General features: G+C 31.4%; 1 long non-coding RNA gene across 3 annotated transcripts; it reads right to left on the reverse strand.

Moving 5' to 3' along the window:
- Window positions 1-615: 615 nt before the first annotated feature.
- On the reverse strand, window positions 616-19,589 carry LOC127734985 (uncharacterized). Of its 3 annotated transcripts, none has more exons than XR_007997906.1 (5): window positions 19,395-19,589; window positions 11,291-11,540; window positions 9,865-10,021; window positions 9,202-9,272; window positions 616-8,106 (listed from the first exon to the last, which is right to left on the reverse strand). It is a non-coding gene; the product is annotated as an uncharacterized LOC127734985 (long non-coding RNA). The 3 variants fall into 3 exon arrangements; XR_007997908.1 differs by lacking the exon at window positions 19,395-19,589 and adding an exon at window positions 12,981-13,403; XR_007997907.1 differs by lacking the exon at window positions 19,395-19,589 and adding an exon at window positions 12,950-13,403.
- Window positions 19,590-24,239: the final 4,650 nt, after the last annotated feature.

Here is a 24,239-nt window from a genome sequence, read left to right on the forward strand (position 1 = left end):
ATCTAAATTAGAGTATCTAATGATTTTGAGGTATACATGCTTGTCTGGCAGGGCTCATCTGACCTCAACCTTATTAGTCCCCTATACTGACGAAGACGAAGTCGAAGGGGACTTTAGGTTTGCACTCAGTCTGTCTGTCTGTCTGTCCGTCCTTCCATCCGTCAGTCCAGCAAATTAGTTTTCCACACTATGTTTAGAATTCTGCCTCTTTCGTTGCAGTGGAGACAAAATAAGACAAAGGCCTTCAATCAGAACTATGCACAAAGTTTGTTAGTGTACATAGACCCTACACACAAAACTTAGTGATTTGTGGTGAGCAAAATGTTTATCAATTTTCAATGCTGCAGAGACATTCGTATCTTATCCAGAGGTGTGTACTGAAGAAAATATCAATCAGCTATGACACATGTTTGTTTGTTTATGGACCTTGAACAAGGACAAATAGAGGCTAATGAAAAAAATATTACATGTTTATTTCTAGTGTGTCTGAAGTTAATCTACAAACAGGGAAAAAGGCCCCACAGCTGTAGAATATTTGCCATTTAAGTGTTGGCAAATATGAAGTAATATTGGTTAATGATTAATTTGCATGCAATACTGGGTTCAAACAAGTAATAACATTTTTTGGTACAAAACTTTATTTCAAACAAAGTCATTTCAGTCAACATAAGTCACAAACATTACAACGAATATTCCTCCAGTTGTTCTTCTTGCATCTAATAAGCAATAAAAGTTTATAATATAGATCGTACAGTTTTTCTTTAAAAAAAAAAAGAACATTTTATACATGTGATATTGTTATGAAAACATACATTAAAATGTTTTATTTCTTCATTTAAACAAAGATTTTCACTAATAAATATATATCGGTGACATCATAAGTGTAGGTGGATTTTGTTAAAACCTTATTTTTTGCATAATTTGGCAAAATTTATGGCAGTATTCTCAAAAATTTATAGAGGTGCCACCATAATTTGCTGACATATTCATATATATAGTATTCTTTACTTTTTAACCAAAATGTCAATGGGCAAGGAGTGGAGCCACATATAAAATCTAGAAAAAGGTAAAAAAAGGTGCAAAATTTCTTAAAAAAAAATGGACTAATATGAAATCTATCGCCATTGCATGCTTATATTTTTATAAATATAAAGTTCATATATATAGATTCTACCACTGCATCGAGTGTGATACGATATTTATCCACTCGAGACAGTTAAATTTTCAAATTTAAAACGCGAGACTCGCCGAGCGTTTTAAATATTTAAAATTTAACTGCCGAGAGTGGATAAATATCGTATTACACGAGATTTGGTGGTGGAATCTGTTTCTCTAATGATTTTCAAACAATACGCAGGCAAATTTATTCCTTCTTTTGGAATGATCTGCAAAAAGATATGTTCTTTCTATGTGACGTCATCAGGCATGGTCGCCTTTTTTCATGCCGTCACAATAGGAAATTCAGAGGAAAGCAAGAAAATTCGACGTCATAATCGGATTTTAACCAATGAAGAACTGAGATCAAACGAACCACACGTTGATTAAATTTTTTTTATACAATGGGTGCAGAAAGGGATAAATTGACGAAGAATTAGAGAAACAATTATTCTTATCATCCTTTCAAAAATAGTACATTTAGCAATATATTCACATAAGGATTAATTAAACAACTGAATTAAAAAAACATACACCTTTACAGGGCTGTTTATAAGGTTACTGTAGAAATATAATCCAATAGCTATATTTCAGATCATCTTTTTGTTTTGCACAGTATATAAAAATAAGACTAATTTTGTTATCATAAAAACTGAATATAGAAAATAAAATGTTCCGCTGGGGCACAGCTTGATATGACCACAGAGATCAAACCCTGAACAGTTTGGGCAAGTCTGGACACTACATTCAATAGAAAAACAAAGGATATCGGGTATCTATCCATGACAGCTTGATACAGCTTTGACTTTGGATTGTGATTAAATATTTGATACAGCTTTGAATTTGGATTGTGATTAAATATTTGACACAGAATGAATGTGGTGAAAGAACTGAAAAATTTTAAATTGGATTTTTACCAATTATGGTTCAATATTCAAAATCTAAATACACAGTTAGATTCAGCATGTCTAAGTACACCAAGAATTTGATTTATTTATTCATTGACTGACAATGTTAGCTAAATTCTTACAGGGGTTCCCATGGACAATATTAGGTAAGTTTTGAAAAGAGTTCGCTTCATCAAAAGTAAATAAATATGTATACAGCATTCTGAAAATGAATAAAAAACCAACCTACCAAAAATGAAAAAAAAAATATTTCCAAATTATCATTCATCATTTATATAATGTCTTTTTTGAATATAACAAAAAACACATTTTTGATCATATTTGTGCAAATGTTGGACTTAAACTGTTTCCATAGCAACGAAGCTGATATAGCATGCTATATAGTCTATAATTATGGAAAAATCATCAAAGATGTGGCATTTTAAAATGTCAAAACAACAAAGAAACTGTAGATAATATTTATTTTCAGTGATTCCCATAAGGATATGATCATTTGTAACAAGTAACAATATGTCAATTGTAACTTTATATATTATTGTATAGTTGCTATGGTAACTTGAAGAAAACATGGGATTTCAGTTAAAAATCATGAAAAAATGCTTTACAATTGTTCAAGTCCTCTGCCTAAAAACACAAAAGATCTGACTTTACTAAATCATATTTTCTTTGAGGACACGTAACTATACTATTACCTTATCAAATAAAATTTGGTAGCTCATAATCCAAGAAATTTTTTTTAACCAAAAATTGCATTTTTATTTACAATTTCAGAAATTGATCAGTAAATGTTTGGATAAAATGTTATGATCTGTCATGGTGTGTTATTTGGCTTATATTTTTAATAGTATGATTTTGTATAAATAATGTGTTTTATCTTTAGAAAGAAAATTTTGTGTTTGTATTTTGTAAATTTTTTTAACTAAATTGTTTAATTAATTTTTACCTATGCTGTGGCAAGTACTGGAGATGTCACAGTGTGATTAAAGTAATTTGTTTTGAAATATTAATTGTAATTAGCATATGTCACTAGGATAGTTTAAGTTTTTATCAAAACATTATAGGATTAGGCTTTATGTTTATTAAAGTCTATTTTTACTAATGAGAGTACTTTTAACATGTCGAGACATATTTATTTATTTTGGGATTTAGTATAAATATCGTTGTGAAATTTAGGAAAGGCAGTCAGTGTTTCTGAACCATAACCTCTCACTACTCACGTCATGATACTGGACCTACAAGACTGTCTACCAATCTACCAGTTGACGGTTTAGTGTTGTGACAAAATTTATCTCTGACTCACATTTATTACCTTTTGCAATTTCTATTTGAGAATTATTATATTTTTGAGACTTTTACATTTTGATTTTGAGATTAAGTTCATTTTATGAATTAGTAGTTTTGGCATTTATTTTGTATTTTACAGTATAAGAGAAATAGTTTTACTTTGAATTTGATATTTAGATTTGATACTTTGAACTTGAATTAGATTATTATTATTTGGCATTGTTTACTAATTGATTGTTATCATCATTCATCTAAATTGTTATCATTATTAAATTATGAAAACCTTTATTGCGTTTAAGCTATGCCTATCAGAACATTAAGTCTAGCGATAGACTGACCCCCTGTTCCTTGGTTCAAGTACATACGAGTTAGCTCCCCCTTATCTAATAGTGCTCTGGACCTTGGTGACAGATCTACAAACATTTTTTTTGTCATTTTAGTAAACATTTTATATGGAAAACATAACAGGGTCAAAGCACACTATGATTGCAGTCATTTTCATTAGTAAAAAACCCATAGCAACTAAATTTACACCATGGCAACAATAAAATCTACCTTTGCAACAGGCATATGTTGCTTATAATTTTAATTTTTGGGCATTTTCATATGTTTTATCATGTATCTAGAAAACTCATACAAGCAACAGTGAATTTTTACAATTATATCAAAAGAAAAGACAAAAACAAAAATAACAAATATTCCATAGCAACATAATTGGTGCCTTAGCAACATGATATTTTCAGTGCTTAAAATGAAAATCTGTAGGTTTATTCAAAATTTATAAAATGTATCATGTATCTTCACAATTTTTTTAAGCAATACCCAATTGCTTCAGTATAATTCAAAGAAAAAATTTAAAGCTACACAATTAAGACCATAGCAACAACGATAGAACATGAGCAACATGACATGCAAAATGTTTACAATCACATTTTTTTTAATGTATTCAGGTATACTGCAATGTTTCAAGAAAATATATACAAGCAATGTCAAAATTTAACATCTGCATTGAAAGCAGCAAAATGAAATCCTTAGCAACAAATAAATTACCATAGCAACAGGGTGAAGTTTTTGCTAAAAATTTCAATCTTTTAATGATACATTAGAATTGCACTTACATTTTGTACAATATTTTAAAACAATGTAGATAAGCAATATGTTGTATTCCATTAAAGGGGCATTAGCTGTCAAATTCATGTTCACTGATTTGACTCAAATTCTCATATTTGATTTATAATATACTAAAGCGTATATCCAAAATACGATAAGTCTGAAATAAACAATTAACAATGCATGGACTCGATAATATATATCAGCATTTCGTGTATATTTTAGTCTAGACACCATCTAATTAATCATCAAGATGACCTCCAATAACCTACGACGGTCACATAACCCAATATAAACATAACTATAAATAGATAGCGACTTCGTGCAATTGGACTTTTCTTGGTCTGTTTGAATTCACGTTATAGGCTAAAAAAATAAGTTAATCATCGTTTTTGCCTGTTTAAGAATGATTTTTTGTCGACCGAATCAGTCAACGAAATGGTTCATCCTTGTTTCACTTTCAATGTTGACATTCTTTTCCTTTTAATGGCTGAACACGACTAATACATGCGTAACCAATCTCTAGCTAATGGGTTAAATTGAAGTTCACATGAATACAGATTCAATGAGGTCAAATTATTCACTTGCAAGTGAATAATTCATCAGCAATGTTTCTTAGCTTATTTTGACAAAATTGAACCAAACTGGCTGCTAAAAGCGAATTATTATTTCACTATTTCACTTTCATTAATGATTGAACAAACAAAAAATCATATTCTAATTTTTTTTATATCTCGTAGCTAATACCCCTTTAACTGTAAACATGATTAATAACCAATATCGACCTGAACACCTTTCTTTAACATGTTTAACTGTGAAAGTCCATACATTATCAACACAGCATGGTAAAATGATTTTACTTTACTTCTTTACCATTTTTTATATCTGACAAAATAATCCCGATGTTCACTGCAAAAAGATGTGGATTCATTATTATTCGTTGGATACCAATTTTCGTGGATTTCGTGGGTACAGGTGAACCACGAAATTAAATGTTCAACAAATACCAAATTTTCTATAGGCTTGTATGCAGACTTCGGCAAAACCACGAAATTAAATATTCACGAACATGTAAGTTTTCCTTAATCCACGAAAATTGGTACCCACGAAAATAAATGAATCAACAGTATCAGTTTTACCAAAACCAGCTTAGGATCACATGCCAATCTGAGAATCATCTGAATAAAAACCTTTAAATTGCATCATCAGATGACACTATATATAGCATCAGTTTCAAATCAATTGGGACTTATTGTTGTTTCTGTTTAATTCATTCACAAGTTATGTAAATGTTTAGAGCTTCACATATTGAGTAAAATCATGTCTATTGTTGAAGGCTGTATGTTTCCCTTTATGTATTTAGCGGAAGGGATGAGCTCTGTATTAAATATATATAAAAGGGCAAGAAAAATATTACAAATAGTTGATAAGGTTGTTGGTCATATCATTAGCTTCTAAAACTGAATATTTTCTATAGATGAAATTTTAACCTCAGTGATAAATGCATCAGATATTTGTTATTTAACTCTCCATGAAGTAGTTAAATATAGCTATATAGGTCTATTGTTGGTCAAAATGTATATAAAAGGGTATAAATTTTTGAATATTCAAAATACATGTATAGGAAAAAGGTGGGGTACTGGATCCGTGGATGTCACAGCTTCTCACAAAATGATTTACGTCGCACAGCTTGGTTTCAATTCAATAAGTGGTCCTGAAAATGCATGAAATATTTGCTACTGGACATTAAGCAAAAACAACAATCAATCAATCAATTTTTTAAGCAGTTATTGAGAAGAAATTTTTCAAATATTAACTACATCAATCAGATCAGAGGTTTTGAAAAAAGATCAAAAATGTCAAATGTTTACAATACAGTATTTGCTAATTCAGTTAGCTGACACATCTCAGTTTTAGATTCTTCTGCTATCAGATCACAATTGTCAAAAAACAGTATTTGATACAAAAAGAAAATATCAAGTCAATATCTTCAAGCACGACTAAAAACAGTGTGGAAAACTGATTCAATGAGTGAATTTTTCAAGTCCAAGGACCAAAACTCTGCACAAAATTATCAGACCGAAACAAAATTTCGAACTTGAGTTTATAACTTGTCATGATAAAACTATATACCATTTATCAATCAATATCTTCAAGGGGCCTCGGTGGCCAAGTGGTCTAAGTAGTTACTACTGTAATCACTAGCCAGTCAACACTGAGGTTGTGAGTTCGAACCCCGCTCGTGCGGGTGCACTCGACTCCAATCTTAATTGACTAGGATTGTCAGTTTTCCTATCGAAGGTCGGTGGTTTTCTCCGGGCGCTCCGGCTTCCTCCACCAATAAAAACTGGCCGCCACGAAATAGCCCAAAAGCGGTGCTTAAAAGTGGCGTTAAAACACCAAAAATCAAAAAATCAAAAAATCAATATCTTCAAACATGATGAAAAAAAGTGTGGAAAACACTTTAACATTAGATATGATTAATAGTTCTATAAAATTAGATATGATGTAATACAGTGTATATCTATTTTCAAATTATAATCAAATATAATTAATAGTTCCAAATATTTTTTCTTTTATTTGTCACAAACTAATATAGATTTGTAACTTATCTATAAAATGTCAACAATTTTTATCTACACAATGTAATGTAATATATTCATTAATAAGAATAGATTAATATCTAATTAAAGGATTTCACTTCATAATTTTTTTTATATATATAGCATTCAGAAAATTAGTTTATACAAAATAACAAACAAACCTGCCAAAAAATCCTTCAAATAATTTACCAAAGAATGTCTTTTAAAACATAAGTTATCTCCCTTTGTACAGAAATATGGTTTAACATAGTACTCTAACATTAGATATGGTCCAGAGTAATGGTCCATAACTCTGGACTAAATCATCAGACCGGAACAAAATTCGAACTTGATCTATAACTTGTCATGGCAAAACTATATACCAAATATCAAATCAATATCTGCAAGAACGAAGAAAAAAGTGTGGAAAGCTGATTTGCCAGACTGACGGATGGACAGACGGACAGAGTGAAAACCTCAAGTCCCCATCGACTTCGTCAGTAGGGGACTAAAAATCTTGTGATAAAATGATTATAAAGTTACTAGAACGTTAATGAAAACAATTTTAACGTTACGCGCAAATCATGGCGAAATGGCTAAAATACCATTGTACCTTGGTCTTTTCTGACGCCCTGGAAAATTATACAAACACAGTTACAAGTCTAATGGTTATAGTTTTATGAACTACACTAGTTAGTGATCCTTCTGCAGTAATTTCATCAATTTCTGAGACAGGTGTGGGCCAGGTGAGCTTAAAATAATAGCAAATTATATAACCATGGACATTTTTACTAGCAATTTAAATTTGTGTCCAGCAAGACAAAAGTCTAATTTTTCAACAATTGCTCCTGCTTCCTGTTTTAATGTCTATTATTTAGCAGACAACCCGGTGTAAACAGTTGCAAGCAGTCTTCCGTCAAAATGGTTTATTATATATATGACTACCAAAATGTGATTGAACACATTGACTATTTAACCTCATCAATCTGAATATTTCCAGCTTCTTTTGCATCCCTGGCTGTCTGTTTGCATTGTGTTACTTCTCCATGAGCTTCATTTTGTGAAATCTGTAAAAGAAAACATTTTCAACTATTTTATTACCATATACATGCAATTCTTATAGGATTTATATGTATACCTTCATCTCAGCTTTAAGCTATTAAAGTCAGAAGATATTGTATGAGATATAAGACTAATTACCGAAAAAAATAACCATTCAATAAGTTTAGTTTTTTTACCCTTCATAAGAAAAAGAGAGAGGTCGTCTATCTACTTTTTAAAGGTGTTTCACCTTTTAAAATTATGGTCACTTAATTTTTAGTGAAATATGGAAAACTCAGAAAAAATATTTTCAAAGTTTTGCTCTTGATACTATCATTTGATCCTGAAGAAGCTTCTGTCAAAATTTCGTAAAATTCCATGAAGGTGTATCAAATTCATTGATGTCTTAAAGAAAGAAAAAATATGTCGCAATTGTAGCATTAACCTTTCATAATTTTAAAGTCAAGTCATCATGTTTTGCTATCTATATTAAAACTAAATTTACCAATAAAGATGATTTTCTTTGAATTATTCAAAATCTTTTATTTACCATATTGTAATATTTGAATTCAAATTTTAAATCTGTAATCATTGATAAAGCAAAATTTCCTTGTAGAAAAATGTCAATATTGGCCTTGCTTGGTTCTTTAATTTCATTTTATGCAATGCCAAGTAAAAATTGTTTGACTCCTGTACATGGTTTTTACCTATGAGAGTTGGATTATTGAGGCAGGTCAGGAAGTTCAAATTGCTTGGTTATGTATGAAAGTTAAATGGGTGATGGCCATAAAAAAAATGTCTTATACCTAGTTTTCTGTGTCAAAGAATTGAAACAAGTTCCATTATGACATGTATCCAGTAGGAAATTGTATGAAGGAGCACACCTTCAAATCTAATATAGGTGGTATAGTTTACTATTGTAAAATAAATATCAATTTATAAAGATAAACTGATATTTATGTTGCTTCCAATAATCAAAAGCAGGCCAATATTTTTGGGTGATTTCTACTTGCAAAAATAATGACTTAAAGGTACTGATTATAAGCAAAAGAGCACAGAACATTCTTTTTTTTGATAGGAATAGAACATAAGCAAATTTTCTTGTCCTTGTTTTTACTTACATGTGGTTCAAATCTTTTTTCCTTCTCTTCCATTCTTTGCACAAGTTCGTTTCTGCATCTGGAATACATCCCTGTAAAATTGAAAGTGAAAATTTAAATTGTAACAAAAAAGCATGTATCATAACATTTCTTTTTATTTCAAAAATAAAAATGCTCATTGGACGGATTCACTACTCCATGTACTTAGGGCCTGTAAATTACTTCCTGGCTCCTTGCCCTAATTGGCTTATAATAGTAAAAAAGGGAAGTTTTGATTTTTTTTTAACTTGTTTGAATTTGCAACTTTTTTGTATGCATGTCCCAAGTCAGGAACATTGTCTGAAGTTTTTGCATGTCATTTCTTTTATGTTTTGCCTTCTTTGGAGAATTGGGTGATTTGTGTTAAATTTATATACTTGTATTTTGATGAAGATTGTATGTTGTCCTCAAGATGTATTTGTTTACATTTGTTATTGGGTTTCTGTCTCATTTATCTAGGGTACCTTATTTTATTCAATGACACATTCTCTAAAAACCAAATTTATGTCTGTATTAGGATCAAAATGACATGTACATCAGATTTTTTGTGAAAAGAGCCACAGACACCCAAGTTATTGGTACTAGCTCACATGAACATTTGATCCAGGTGAGCTGGTAATTTGAACAACAAAAAAATAAGCAAACCTGTCAGATCCAATTCCAAGCAGAACATGATGATATTTCTTGAGGAAAATAGACTGCTCCTTTGTGATAGTTCCTTTCAAGTTGCTCTTACTTTTTGTAAATTTCCCATCGTATCAAACACAGCTTACTAGGTCTCCAACCAACACCAAGAGCAAACCTTTAAAAAAATTGAAAGGCAATAATTATCAAAACTTGCGATAGAAGAAATGAAATACATGTACAAATCACAACAAAAAACAGCCATAATCTTTCTTTGCAAAAGCCACAAAAAATCCAATCCTGTAATTACTTAGGTACAGATTATTCATCTGAGGGTGGATTCTCAGGGGTCCACTTCAATACTTAATTGATAGGGGTGCTGCTGGGGTTCTGTTACCCCACCCTTTTCATATAATTTAGATTTTAAAAATGTATACCTTTTCATATAATGTGTAGGTAAAAATGTAACCCTTTCCCATATTGTTTGGGTGTCATGTGGTGTGTAATGTAAGAGTGGAATACCAGTGTCAAAAGAGAGAAAATTGTTTGATAAAAACACAGACGGGAACACCAAGAAAGATGACAGACGAAGAAGTTATGGGAACTTTATTGACCTTATCATATATTTCTGATAGTTTTCCCAACATATTCACATTTTTTCAAGCTTGAAAAGGTGACCTATTCCAGCGGCACATCCTATCACCTTGTATAGAGGAAGTGGCCCCCCGAGGGTGGGTTGACTGTTTTTTTTCCTAAGGACAAATCATTTTTTAGACTCAGTAAAATACAATAATCTAGTTCCCCCTAATCTTTAATGGCAAAATTGTATGAACGAGCACACCTAAAATTCTATTATAAATATACATTGCACAACTCCTATCAGGAATGTGGTAATTGACATTTTCAGCAGTTGCAACTGTAGGAAAATAGTTGTTATTTGGACAGACAAGGGCTAAAGATGTAAAACACAGTCCCTATACACAATAACGGATGAGATAACAATGTCTCCGGAATTCCACATATTTTTTCTGTCTAAGGGCAATAACAAATTTTTTATTAATCTATTTTGGTTCTTTTAACTTTTTATTAATATCTTTGAGAAATGTTGGCTTGAGAGCCTTTTAATGCAATATTCCATATAATTTAAATTTCCAAGGGACATAACTCTTTTAAAAGTTATTGATTAGCCCTGATTTTGGAACTTGTCAGAGACATTGCTAATTATAAACCTTTGATATAAATTTGATAAAAATCTGGCAAGAGTTCTACATGTTAGAGCTTTTACAAAGCACTTTCCCATATGATTAATATTTCCAAACGGCATAACTCTTTTTTTTTAAAGTTGATCAGCACTGATTTTCGAAATTGTCGGAAATGCTGTTATAAACCTTTCAGCATTTATGTTCTTGAATGTTATTGTTATTCTTAAAAAAAAAATTACCAGTACCTGTGCTTAAGGCAAATACATGTAGTTAGCGTATCATTGTCTTCTTCAAAACGACCAGCTCTTATCTTCAATAATGAACTTTCACTGTCAATACTTCTACTACTTATTGAATATTTTTGAAGATGTGAGTCCGCTGAATCTTTACAACATGTTAGGGGAAGAATTCAACTCGGCCAGGTCTTTTTATATTCAATTAGACCACACTGCTGTACTGCTGAAGTAACAAAACTACAAACGAATTGAGACTCGCCTGTAAATACACATACATGTATTAATAATGTGAATGCATTTTAGGGAAGTTTGGTTAATACTATGGGGAAATATTTGGTTAATTTGTTTTACATTTTAAGCTTTTTACAGCCTTTTATAGCGGACTATACAGTATTGGGTTTTGCTCATTGTTGAAGGCCATATTAAGTGACTTCCATTTGATTAACTCTGCTTCAGTTCATTTGGACTAGTCTCATTGGCAATCATACCACATCTCCTTATTCTATAAGTGTTACCTAGATAAAACAATCTGAGTTTTTCAACCTTATATTAAGAACAGATACTTACTAATTAATTAGACTTATCAACTGGTTTGTACTAACATGAGAAACATGACAGGTGCACATGTGGAGCAGAATCTGCTTTCCCTTCTAGAGCAACTGAGATCACCTCCAATTTTTGGTGGAGTTCGTGTTGCTCAGTCTTTAGTTTTCTATGTTGTATTTTATGTACTGCTGTTTGTCTGTTGGTTTTTCTTTTTTAGCCATGGCTTTGTCAGTTTATTTTCAAATATGAGTTTGTATGTCCCTTTGGTATCTTTTGCCTCTCTTTTACTATTGTTCTGTTAAATAATAATCACATTTTATTTAAACTAGGGACAATTTAGATCTGACATATTTTATAAAAAAAAAAGTGTTTTTGGAATCCCTAGCCAAATACCCTTCGTTTTAGATCTGTTAAGTTTTAATCCTGAAAGTGAACCAAATGTTTCAATCATGTTAAAGGCTTTTGAAATATCTAGTTTTGATTTAAGAAAAAGTGTAGTGTCATCTGCTAGCTGACTTATCTTTATATAGAATGAAGGAATAATAACATATATAGAATGAAGAAATAATAACAATAAACATTTTCTTGTTGTTGCACAATTATCTCCCCTTAACCTAACACATTCTTGTGTAAAAATGTTTTTCTATAGTATAATCATAGATGGGTTTATACATCTATGTTATAATACAACATGATTTTGATCTATTCATATAATTTCCTTTCCCAGAAGCAATGATAGAGTTTCATTAATCAATATCTGATATATGTGTATCTCAACTTGATCATTAGAATAAAGTACAAGGAATCTACTTCAAAGTTGTTATAAAAAAACTTTACCAATGCAATATGACAATTTATTGCCCTTCTTGTTTTCAGCATACTGTAGGTGCCCTTTTGTTAATTTTCCATACACTGTAGGTGCCCTTTTTATAAATTTTTGCGTGCTCTAGATGCCCTTTTTCAATTAAGTTATCATGCCCTTTTTGTGTGATAGGGGAAACACTAAAAAAAAGATTATCCCCCTTCTGTAGTCAAGTATTCCTTTTAAAAAAAGTTATTTGCTTATCAAATTGAAGGCAGTAAATATAAATGAAATAGATGTATTTGAGTTAAGCATTTTACCTGATTCCTTATTAAGGATTACGTTAAATACCTAATGCTTTGGCAGTTTTATCACCTTTGTTAATGATTGTTTACTGCTAATTAGTGGATTTAAGATAATTGAACAAAATTACTAGATATCTAAGGGAGCTACCATTTGATTTTTATGGGGGGGCTAGGATGAATTTTTTAAAAAATAGGCAGGACAGGAGTTTTGAGTAAAAAAAAAGGCAGGACGAGATTATTTGCAAAAAAAAGGCAGGATGACAATTTATGTAAAAAGAAGAGTCAGGATAAATTTTAAAAAAAAGGCAGGACCGAATACAGTGAAAAATAAAAAGGCAGGACCAAATAGAGGGAAAAATAAATAAGCAGGACAAAATTTTTCATCCTAGCCCCCCATATAAATCAAATGGTAGCTCCCTAATACAGAATGAAATGTCCACATGTTATCCATTTGTAATGTTAATGTACAGCATGTACACCTGAAAAAAATTATTTAAGTAGGCATAACATAAAAAATAAAATCTTAAACAATTTTAAAGGCATACATAGTTTGACTTAATTGGTAAAAAATGTTTTGTTTCAAAACCATGATTATGAAATTTAAAGAAGAATCAAAGAAATTTGTACTTTGAACATAACAAGATTCACTTCCTGTTTTACTTCTTGTAATTTATAGTCCTCCTGACATAGGAGCACTCAACAAATTTATTTTTAACAATGATGGAGAAAAGTAACTGTTTATACCTTCTGCAATATGTTATTGCATCAATATAATATGATCATCTCCTGTCTCACCTGTTATATTCATAAAACTCCTTACTGAGGAGCACTTTGGTGTGCACTTAAAAATACTTTTTTGTAACAATTCAAATGGTTATAAATAACTCTCAATAACATATATACTATATGTTTGAACAAGTAATCTAAATGTAGATAATTTCATTACATTAAACATTCAATTTTGCATGGATAACTCCGTCTTTCAAAACTACTTGTTTATTTTTATAGACTGGTATAAGTTATAAAACATTGAAATTTCTGATGATATTTTCCTTACCAAATGTACAAGTTTGTTTAGATTAACATTAAAATGATATGCCTTACTTCATGACAGCCCTCAAAGTAGGTTTAAAGACCAGGTTGCCTTTTGGCCACCAGACTTAAAATTTCAGTGGCCAATTCAAAATTTTAGTTGCCAGGAAATAATTGCAGGTCGCCTAAGAAATTTGTTATGAAAGTCTAGTCAGTAGAGCTAATGAAGACTAGTAAAATAAAATGCTTCACTGGGGCGCAGCTTGATACGACCGCTGAGGTCGAACCCTGAACAGTTGGGGCAAGTATGGACACAACATTCAAGCTTGATACAGCTCTGAATTTGGATTGTTATTAAATATTTGACACAGCATAGGTTTCTGACACAGAAAGAATGTGGTCTAAGAACTTGAATTTTTTTAATTTACCTATTATGGTCCAATGTCCAAAATCAAAATACATGGTTAGATTCAGCATATCAAAGAACCCCATATATTCAATTTTTGTTAAAATCAAACAAAGTTTAATTTTGGACCCCAACTTGGACAAACTTGAAAACTGGGCCCATAATCAAAAATCTAAACACATGTTTAGATTCAGCATATCAAAGAACCCCAAGAATTCAATTTTTGCTAAAATCAAACTAAGTTTAATTTTGGACCCTTTGGACCTTAATGTAGACCAATTTAAAAAACGGGACTTAAAATTAAAAATCTAAATACATGGTTAGATTTGGAATATCAAAGAACCCCAATAATTCAATTTTTGATGAAATCAAACAAAGTTTAATTTTGGACCCTTTTGACCTCAATATGAACCAATTTGATAGCGGACCCACAAATAAAAAATCTAAATTCATGGTTAGATTCAGCATATCAAAGAACCCCATATATTCAATTTTTGTTGAAATAAAAAAAAGTTTAATTTTGGACCCCAACTTGGACCAACTTGAAAACTGGGCCCATAATCAAAAATCTAAACACATGTTTAGATTCAGCATATCAAAGAACCCCAAGAATTCAATTTTTGTTAAAATCAAACTAAGTTTAATTTTGGACCCTTTGGACCTTAATGTAGACCAATTTAAAAAACAGGACCCAAAATTAAAAATCTAAATACACGGTTAGATTTGGAATATCAATGAACCCCAATAATTCAATTTTAGATGAAATCAAACAAAGTTTAATTTTGGACCCTTTTGACCTCAGTATGAACCAATTTGATAGCGGGGTCCACAAATAAAAAATCTAAATACATGGTTAGATTCAGCATATCAAAGAACCCCATATATTCAATTTTTATTGAAATCAAACAAAGTTTAATTTTGGACCCCAATTTGGACCAACTTGAAAACTGGGCCAAAAATCAAAAATCTAAATACATGTTTAGATTCAGCATATCAAAGAACCTCATATATTCAATTTTTGTTAAAATCAAAGAAAGTTTAATTTTGGACCCTTTGGACCTTAATGTAGACCAATTTGAAAACTGGACCCAAAATTAAAAATCTAAATACACTGTTAGATTCGGCATAACAAATAAATAAATGTGATCAAAGATTTTACAAATCTAATGCGCCATACTGTGCAATTAAAGATTACTTCTTGAAATTTTTCAATATTTGAAATTTGAAAAAAAAATAATATTTGAAGAATAATTCTTTTTAATTTCTGAAATCTGAAATGAGAAAAAATTGCCCCCCCCCACAATTTCTTTTTATCCCCCCCCCCCCCCCCCCTTTTTTCCCCAAAATAATTCTTTCCCTCAAGATATGGTCATAATCTCAATTCAAATTTCCGATGGAGTTGGCAACCATAATTACCCATTTAAATTTACCATAGTGCTAACTTAATCTATTTTGTAATGGAATTCAAAATATAGTGTCAAATCTTTCATATGGATTTTTTTGTAAAAAAAAAAGATGCAACATTTGCAGATATTTTTACTGGTCTTCCTTTATAAATATGCATTTCTTTAAACATAATTTAAAAGCAGTGTAAGGGAAGTAACCAAAACGTTGTATTTGGATTACCTCCCTTACACTGTTTTAAATTATCTTTATTGTTCATTAACCATTACTTTATACATAATTGAAAAGCAGTGTAAGGGAGATAATTTCAATGATGTATTTGATTTATCTCCCTTACACTGCTTTAAATTATGTTTTGTACTAAAATATTTGTCCATTAACCAGGACAACCTTGTTTTCCCCCTTTTTTGCCCCTAATTCCTAAACGGTTTGAGCCATAACCCCCCAAAGCAAATCCTAACCATCCCTTTGTGGTATGGAAACTTGTAGTATAATTTCAGAGAGATCCATACACCGTTCCACAGTTATTGTCTGGAAACTAGAAAATGCTTATTTTTGGCCCCTAATTCCTTAACTGTTGGTACCATAACCCCCAAAATCAATCCCAACCTTCCTTTTGTGGTATTTAACCTTATGGTTAAATTTCAAAAAGATCCATTCACTTAAACTAAAGTTAGAGTGCGAAAACCAATGTGTCTTCGGACGACGACGACGCCGACGCCAACGTCATACCAATATACGACCACAAAATTTTTTTGCGGTCGTATAAAAAGCATATCAATTAATTTTCTAATATTTTTCTTATTCGCTTAATCGTAACATTAGAAGATGTACTTGTCTCATCAGAAGCCGGAGTTTCTATAGAGGAACTCTCCGCCCCTTCTTCATGTTTCTTAGCTGGTGAAACATCGTTGTTTTGAAAAATCTGGACAGCAACATCTGTTTGGCTGCCATGATGTATTGGCCCCAAAAACACTTCATCAGACGCTTGAATTCCCAGTTAAATTAAGCGCTTTAAAATTAAGATTAAAAATGCGTGAAATCAAATTCAAGACTTAGCATACATTCAAGCGCTCGTATGACTGTGAATAAAACTTAATAAAATACGACCGGAGGCAGGTTGATTATCCGGAATTTTACGGTCGCCAGGTCCAAATGGTAAGCAACAATGAAATTAAGGTCGCCTGAAGGCTTTATAGGTCGCCCAGGCGACTGTTTTAATAGCCTAAATTGAGAGCTTCATGGTATGATAATTTGATAAAAAAAAAAAATTCTTACTGGAACCAACATCAAGAACACATTAATTTCTGAATATGGTTTAAATACAACTAATGTTCTCCAGCTGAGCCTAGCAATATTCAAGGTAATTTATACACTGTCCAACATTGCCCTTAAAATCTGGGTAGATCATAAGTATATATTTTTTTAGATAGAATTTTCTTATACTTTGCCAGAATGAAGATTTTACTATGCTTTTTTCAAAAATATAATAAAAAGTATGGGTCACCGTGCTATTTTTCAAGTTATGAGTCGTTGAAAATTGCCTTAATTTGGTTAGATTGTTCATGAAAAAACACATTTGTGTGCATAAAAAAATTCTATGAGATAGAATTTTGAAATAAATTGTGAGAAGATAGGTTTTATAATACGTTTTAATAAAATAAAAGAAAAAATGGTGTCACCGAACTTGTTTTCTTGCTACAAGTAAAAATTAAAAATTTCCCTATCAGTCTAGTATAATTTTTTTACTAAAAGAGTTATCTCTCCTTAAATGGCTCATTTGAGAAAAATGATTCTAAAAAACAAACAAAAATGATATTTGTTTAAATATTTTGTATAATACAATAATTCACCAAGTTTTCTTTATATAAATAAACAGTCTAACCATTAAATTGCAAATCTGTCTCCAATTTTGCAGATTTAGGCAAATAACTAGACCCATTTTGTACTGCAATTGTACAATCCAAGATGGCGGTATACCATGAATCTACCTTAAACAATGATAAAAAACATAGAAAAATGACATCGGTCAGACTCACCCTGTCAGGATTTAAGATTATTGTAGAGCAACAAAATATTTTCCACTGAACTTAAAGAAAAATTTAGCAAGCAATATTCTATTATAATGCACTAGTGCAAATATAGCTTCAAATTATACATGTAATAAGTGACAAATTATATTCTACACTTATTTTCAAGCTTTACTATACGATAAAAGAGTTGAAAGCTTATGCAAAATAAAAATGTACTCTGGACAATATTCACAAATATTCCTGTAAATCTTTATTTCTATTTATATTGCAACAGTTTAATTTGTGCAGTCAAATTGCATAGGGCATATTAATGTTTAAACACTGACTGTATAAGGCCTTGTTTGTGACATTGATAATGTTTTATTTTTTAAATTTTTATCTATAAGGATTTTGCAGAATATTTACGTCTTCTACATCTTATTCAATATTGTTGTTGTCTTCTTTAAAACAGTTTATAGTTGCAGTATAAAGAAAAAAACAGACATTATGTGTTTACTTATTATATTGTTACTTCTAGTTAACTGCTATTATTTCTAGAATCAATGCACGAGACTCTCAGATTTATGTTAGAAAAAAATCCATTACATGCAGTGTTAAATTAGTTTCAATCCAGTTACCAGTGGCTACAAAACAATTGATTTGTCAACTTTCTTGGCCTTAAAAAAATTAATTCTTTAACTTAATTGTCGTTAGTATTATTTATAGATGAATTATCTCCCCTAGTGAATTTTTTTTCAACATACTATCATAATTCATATGTAACTTAGTTATGTTAAGCAACCAACAATCAATCAATGTAAGGCCAACTAAAATTAATTAGATTTTCATCCAGATTTTGGAAAAAAATGGGTCAGGTGGGAGGATTATATTTCCTCCTAAACCCTTTTGCAACGTGCTGTTCATATACTAGGGTAATAATAAGCTTATATCATGTATACATGAGGAATTCTACATTATTTTCAAATTCATAAATCAATATTTCTGATTGGCAACCACTGATCTACATGTAATGGCCGCTTTAGAAGCCTATTTTTAATAAAAAGCAAAAAACATGTAGAAATGTTCTCTTTTAGACTGCCTACATCAAATTCATTTTTCTTTTAAGCTTTTTGTAGTGCTCATAAAATAAAGCATATGCATTGGTATGCAATACAACTATTACAAGTACAGAGTGAAATGAAAACTCAAACTGTGTTGAAAATACTAGGGTTGATGCTTTGAAGATTCTTATGCAAGGTGCAAATATAATTACAATCTAAAACATGAACTGAACCAAAAAAGTTGTTTAATGACTCTATTAAGGGGCTGGGGACAGAGGGTGTTTGCTGTTTGTCAACAAAAACGACAGCCTTGGGTTATTCTAAGACTCTTTGTACTCAAAAATTATTATACATGTACATGTACGGTCATAAATCGCACAAGTTTGTGCTTGTGTCAATTAATTTATTCCAGTCATGTTTTCGTACCAATGTGTTCCACGATTCTTGCGCTTTGGATATTATTCACAGTCAAAATTCCCTGACACAAAGTCATTGTATAAATAAAAAAATCTACGGTTTTCTAATCACTGAAATTTGTGACATACCGCGATTAGCGTTCTTGGGACACCGCCTATTACTCGTCACCCGAATATTTCATGCCCTTCTAGTAATCAATATATATTCTCAGAAGATAATGTTGTCATCATTGAGCAGCAGAATATGTCGAATTAATCATTTTGGTTATATTACTCGAGGAGAAATACGAAAACTGAAATTTGAAACAGGAAGTTTTCAATGAAACGAAATTATCGGCGGTTACCGGTAACGGAAATGAACAAAATACGGAAATCGTAAATCTTTAAAAAAACCCAAAAAAATCGGAAATCTATCAATTTATTTTAATTGACCTAACTTTATTATCTCCCCTTTTTTATTTTTCAAGTGAAACCTTTCAAGTAATAATTTTTGAAAAATTCCATCAACAGCTTTAAAATTAAAAAATTTGGTGGGACCTCATATTCCAGGTTATTTGAATTATTCATATATGTGTACAGTTATCTAACTTAAAATAGTTTACTGCGACTTGACTATTTACCTTTACCTATTGTTCAATTGACAATACAATTGGGACATTTAAATTGACCAGTTGGTATTGTTAGAGTTGAGTCTAACCTTGATGCTACCTGTACTGGTTTTTTTTTATTCACCTAACTCAACCTTGCAGCATGCTTTTTTCCTGAAGTTTTTCTTCACCTAGGGTTATTCTATTTTAAAATTGATAGGGAAGAACATATTATTGGTTTTCATTGTTTTAAATCCCCAATATAAATGATTAATTTAATTTTGACCCAAAAATCTAAATGTGTAAGAGATTTTCTTAACTGCATGTTAACATGAATGAAAATGAAAACTGTTTTTACATAATATATGAATCTTTAAATTTTTAACCCTTATACATGGTATTGTCCAGTTGGCAGTGAAACAAGAAGTAGCTATTCAGGTGTTTTCAGTTTCAGTTTTCAGATGGATATGTTATGCATTTCTTCAAATATCCGTTCAAATTTTTCATTTGGAATATTATTCAAAGTGTTTGAAATCTTTTGGAATCAATGTGCATAATATATTGGGATTTATTTTATTTGAATTCACTTCTTAAGATGCAATATAATTTTGCTTCTTAAAATGTGACTTGTTTTTTTTAGAATGGATTGTCATGAATGTATCAAGGAGGAAATAATTCATTCAAAATGTTTTGTGTGGCTTATATATGAAAAAGATGGAATTAAGTTAATCTAAAAGGTAAAAAAATTCAAGACTGGAATGCAAGTAGAAGAAATAAGTTTATCCAACATGTTTCTGTGGCTTTTAAATGTGATTTTGAAAATAATCATTAAAAAATTCTGGACCTAATATGAAGATGATTCACCTGTTTAAGTGCGATATATATTAGAAAATGAAGTAAAATGTGAATACAGTGGATATAGTCGAATCTAGTGATAAAGTGAAAAATAAAAGTAAAATATTCTAAAAAATTCATAATGTGAGAATAACAATTTTGAATGTGATATTGGAAATAATCATTATAAAATTCTGGATCTTATATTGTTTAATTGGGACATATTTCATGGAAAATGCAATAAAAACTGAATACTGTGGATCTAGTAAAATCAAGTGATATAGTGCAAAATAAAAAAAAAAATATTCCAAAAAATATGTAAAGTGAGGATAACTATTTTGAATGTGATATTGGAAATGATCAAAAATCACAAATTTCTGGATCTAATATATTTAATATTTAATTGGGATGTATATCACAGAATTATACTGTGGATATAGAAAAAAATCTAGCGATACAGTGAAAAATGTTAGAAAATATTCTAAAAAGTTAATAAAATTAGGAAAATATTTTAAAATGATTTCAAATAGTGAAACTGGAATACTGGATGGGATATCAAATATCAGTGTCAATAAATAAAAGTTTATTCATAACTATTATTTTTACCTTCACTATTTTTAAACACTTTGTACAAGGCTCATGTCAATAAGAATGGAACAAATGTCTAAATGAAGGAATGCACACATTTGTTCTGGTGTTTATTAATACTGGAAAATTATGGAAATTATGAAATAATTAAGATTTCCACAAGAGTAAAAAAAATATTTTGAGTTATCTCCCATTAGAAAAGGCCAAAGAGATAAAGAGGTCTTTCAACAAAATAAAGGAAATCCAAGCACTCATAGTATTTGGCTATTAAAAATTAAGAGGAAATGTAGTGCATTATATGACCACTGTGTATCATCACCACCGGATATAGGAAGCGGTGGAAAACAAATGTGAAGTCAGGTAAGGTCAAATTCTTCTTATTTTCATAATAAAATTCTACATTTTGCTGACAAGTAAAGTTTTTTTGATAGTGATTATATATAATGTAGCTACTATTTAGAGCTGATTATGATCCTTAATTGTCGGTCTCTCTCTTCAAATTGTCAGAATCAGATATGGTGGTTCTTTAATAGTCATGACAGTGCTACAACTGTACAATTACAAATATAGGATGTAACATATGGTCCAGGAACACAGTTATCGTCCTTTGATTTCCCTAGTGTGGACAATGTGCTACTTACAATTTTGTTTTATACCCTTTCCAAATTTATTTCTTCATGTTTTATGCCTAAAATAGCAAGTAGGGGGATGACATTACACTGTAAAAAAATTTGGGTCATGAATTTTAAAGTAAAGTAGTGATTTGGTCCAGCTAAAAAAGGTTAAAAATTAGTATTTCGGAAGCTGTCAAAAGAATTCAAGACCACCCTTAACATAAAATTGTCCATATTTTGAGTTAAGTGCTGACGAAGTTTTCTATAATTTTGATATAATTTGTCCCAAAAGTAGTACACCACACTGTAAAAATATTATTGAGAAAGCACAGGTGGGATTTTTTTAATTTTCATTTATTGTCTAAAAGAAATGCACTACGAAATAACTGTGTTCTCGGGCCTAAGAGATGAAATCAGTAAATATAGAATCTGTACTTTGGCAAAATCCCTGAATGATTTAATGGTGCCAATTTGTCAAATAGCATGAAACTAAAGGATTTAAACTTTTATTTGATAGAAATTCTGCAAAAATGTCCCATTTTGGCATTATATGGTCAAAATAAGCATTTCAAAGCCTTTTCAATTTTTATGCATAACTGGCATTCTGACTTTCTATCTGACAGGTTTTCATGTGTCGATATTTGTGTTTCTAGGCTTTAATCAAGTTGTATTATTCATTTGTGAACTGTCTGAATCTAGAGAAAAGTAGATTATCACAGACAAAATGTGTTGTGTGAATGGTCCTCATCTAATGGCCTGTTTGAAGCAACTAAAATATGGGTCAGGTACTCTGAAAGAAAAACAAAAAGTATATATTAGTTTCATATTGACAACACAAATGGTGGGGGGCACTTCAAGTCAGAAAAAATACTTACCTCTTGGTGTTCTTGCATCTGTGCCTTTGTCTTGGTCCGTGGCGTCGACATCCAGGTCAGGTACTCTGAAAGAAAAACAAAAAGCATATATTAGTTTCATGTTGACAACACAGATGGTGGGGGCACTTCAAGTCAGAAAAAATACTTATCTCTTGGTGTCCTTGCATCTGTGCCTTTGTCTTGGTTCCGTGGCGTCCACATCCGGGTCAGGTACTCTGAAAGAAAAACAAAAAGCATATATTAGTTTCATGTTGACAAGACAGATGGTGGGGGGCACTTCAAGTCAGAAAAAATACTTATCTCTTGGTGTCCTTGCATCTGTGCCTTTGTCTTGGTTCCGTGGCGTCCACATCCGGGTCAGGTACTCTGAAAGAAAAACAAAAAGCATATATTAGTTTCATGTTGACAAGACAGATGGTGGGGGGCACTTCAAGTCAGAAAAAATACTTATCTCTTGGTGTCCTTGCATCTGTGCCTTTGTCTTTGTTCCGTGGCGTCCACATCCGGGTCAGGTACTCTGAAAGAAAAACAAAAAGCATATATTAGTTTCATGTTGACAAGACAGATGGTGGGGGGCACTTCAAGTCAGAAAAAATACTTATCTCTTGGTGTCCTTGCATCTGTGCCTTTGTCTTGGTTCCGTGGCGTCCACATCCGGGTCAGGTACTCTGAAAGAAAAACAAAAAGCATATATTAGTTTCATGTTGACAAGACAGATGGTGGGGGGCACTTCAAGTCAGAAAAAATACTTATCTCTTGGTGTCCTTGCATCTGTGCCTTTGTCTTGGTCCGTGGCGTCGACATCCAGGTCAGGTACTCTGAAAGAAAAACAAAAAGCATATATTAGTTTCATGTTGACAAGACAGATGGTGGGGGGGCACTTCAAGTCAGAAAAAATACTTATCTCTAGGTGTCCTGGCATCTGTGCCTTTGTCTTGGTTCCGTGGCGTCCACATCCGGGTCAGGTACTCTGAAAGAAAAACAAAAAGCATATATTAGTTTCATGTTGACAAGACAGATGGTGTGGGGGCACTTCAAGTCAGAAAAAATACTTATCTCTTGGTGTCCTTGCATCTGTGCCTTTGTCTTGGTTCCGTGGCGTCCACATCCGGGTCAGGTACTCTGAAAGAAAAACAAAAAGCATATATTAGTTTCATGTTGACAAGACAGATGGTGGGGGGCACTTCAAGTCAGAAAAAATACTTATCTCTTAGTGTACTGGCATCTGTGCCTTTGTCTTGGTTCCGTGGCGTCCACATCCGGGTCAGGTACTCTGAAAGAAAAACAAAAGCATATATTAGTTTCATGTTGACAAGTCAGATGGTGGGGGGGGCACTTCAAGTCAGAAAAAATACTTATCTCTTGGTGTGCTGGCATCTGTGCCTTTGTCTTGGTTCCGTGGCGTCCACATCCGGGTCAGGTACTCTGAAAGAAAAACAAAAAGCATATATTAGTTTCATGTTGACAAGACACATG

Source organism: Mytilus californianus, unplaced genomic scaffold (assembly GCF_021869535.1).
Source record: "Mytilus californianus isolate M0D057914Y unplaced genomic scaffold, xbMytCali1.0.p SCAF_3, whole genome shotgun sequence".
Lineage (NCBI taxonomy): Eukaryota > Metazoa > Mollusca > Bivalvia > Mytilida > Mytilidae > Mytilus > Mytilus californianus.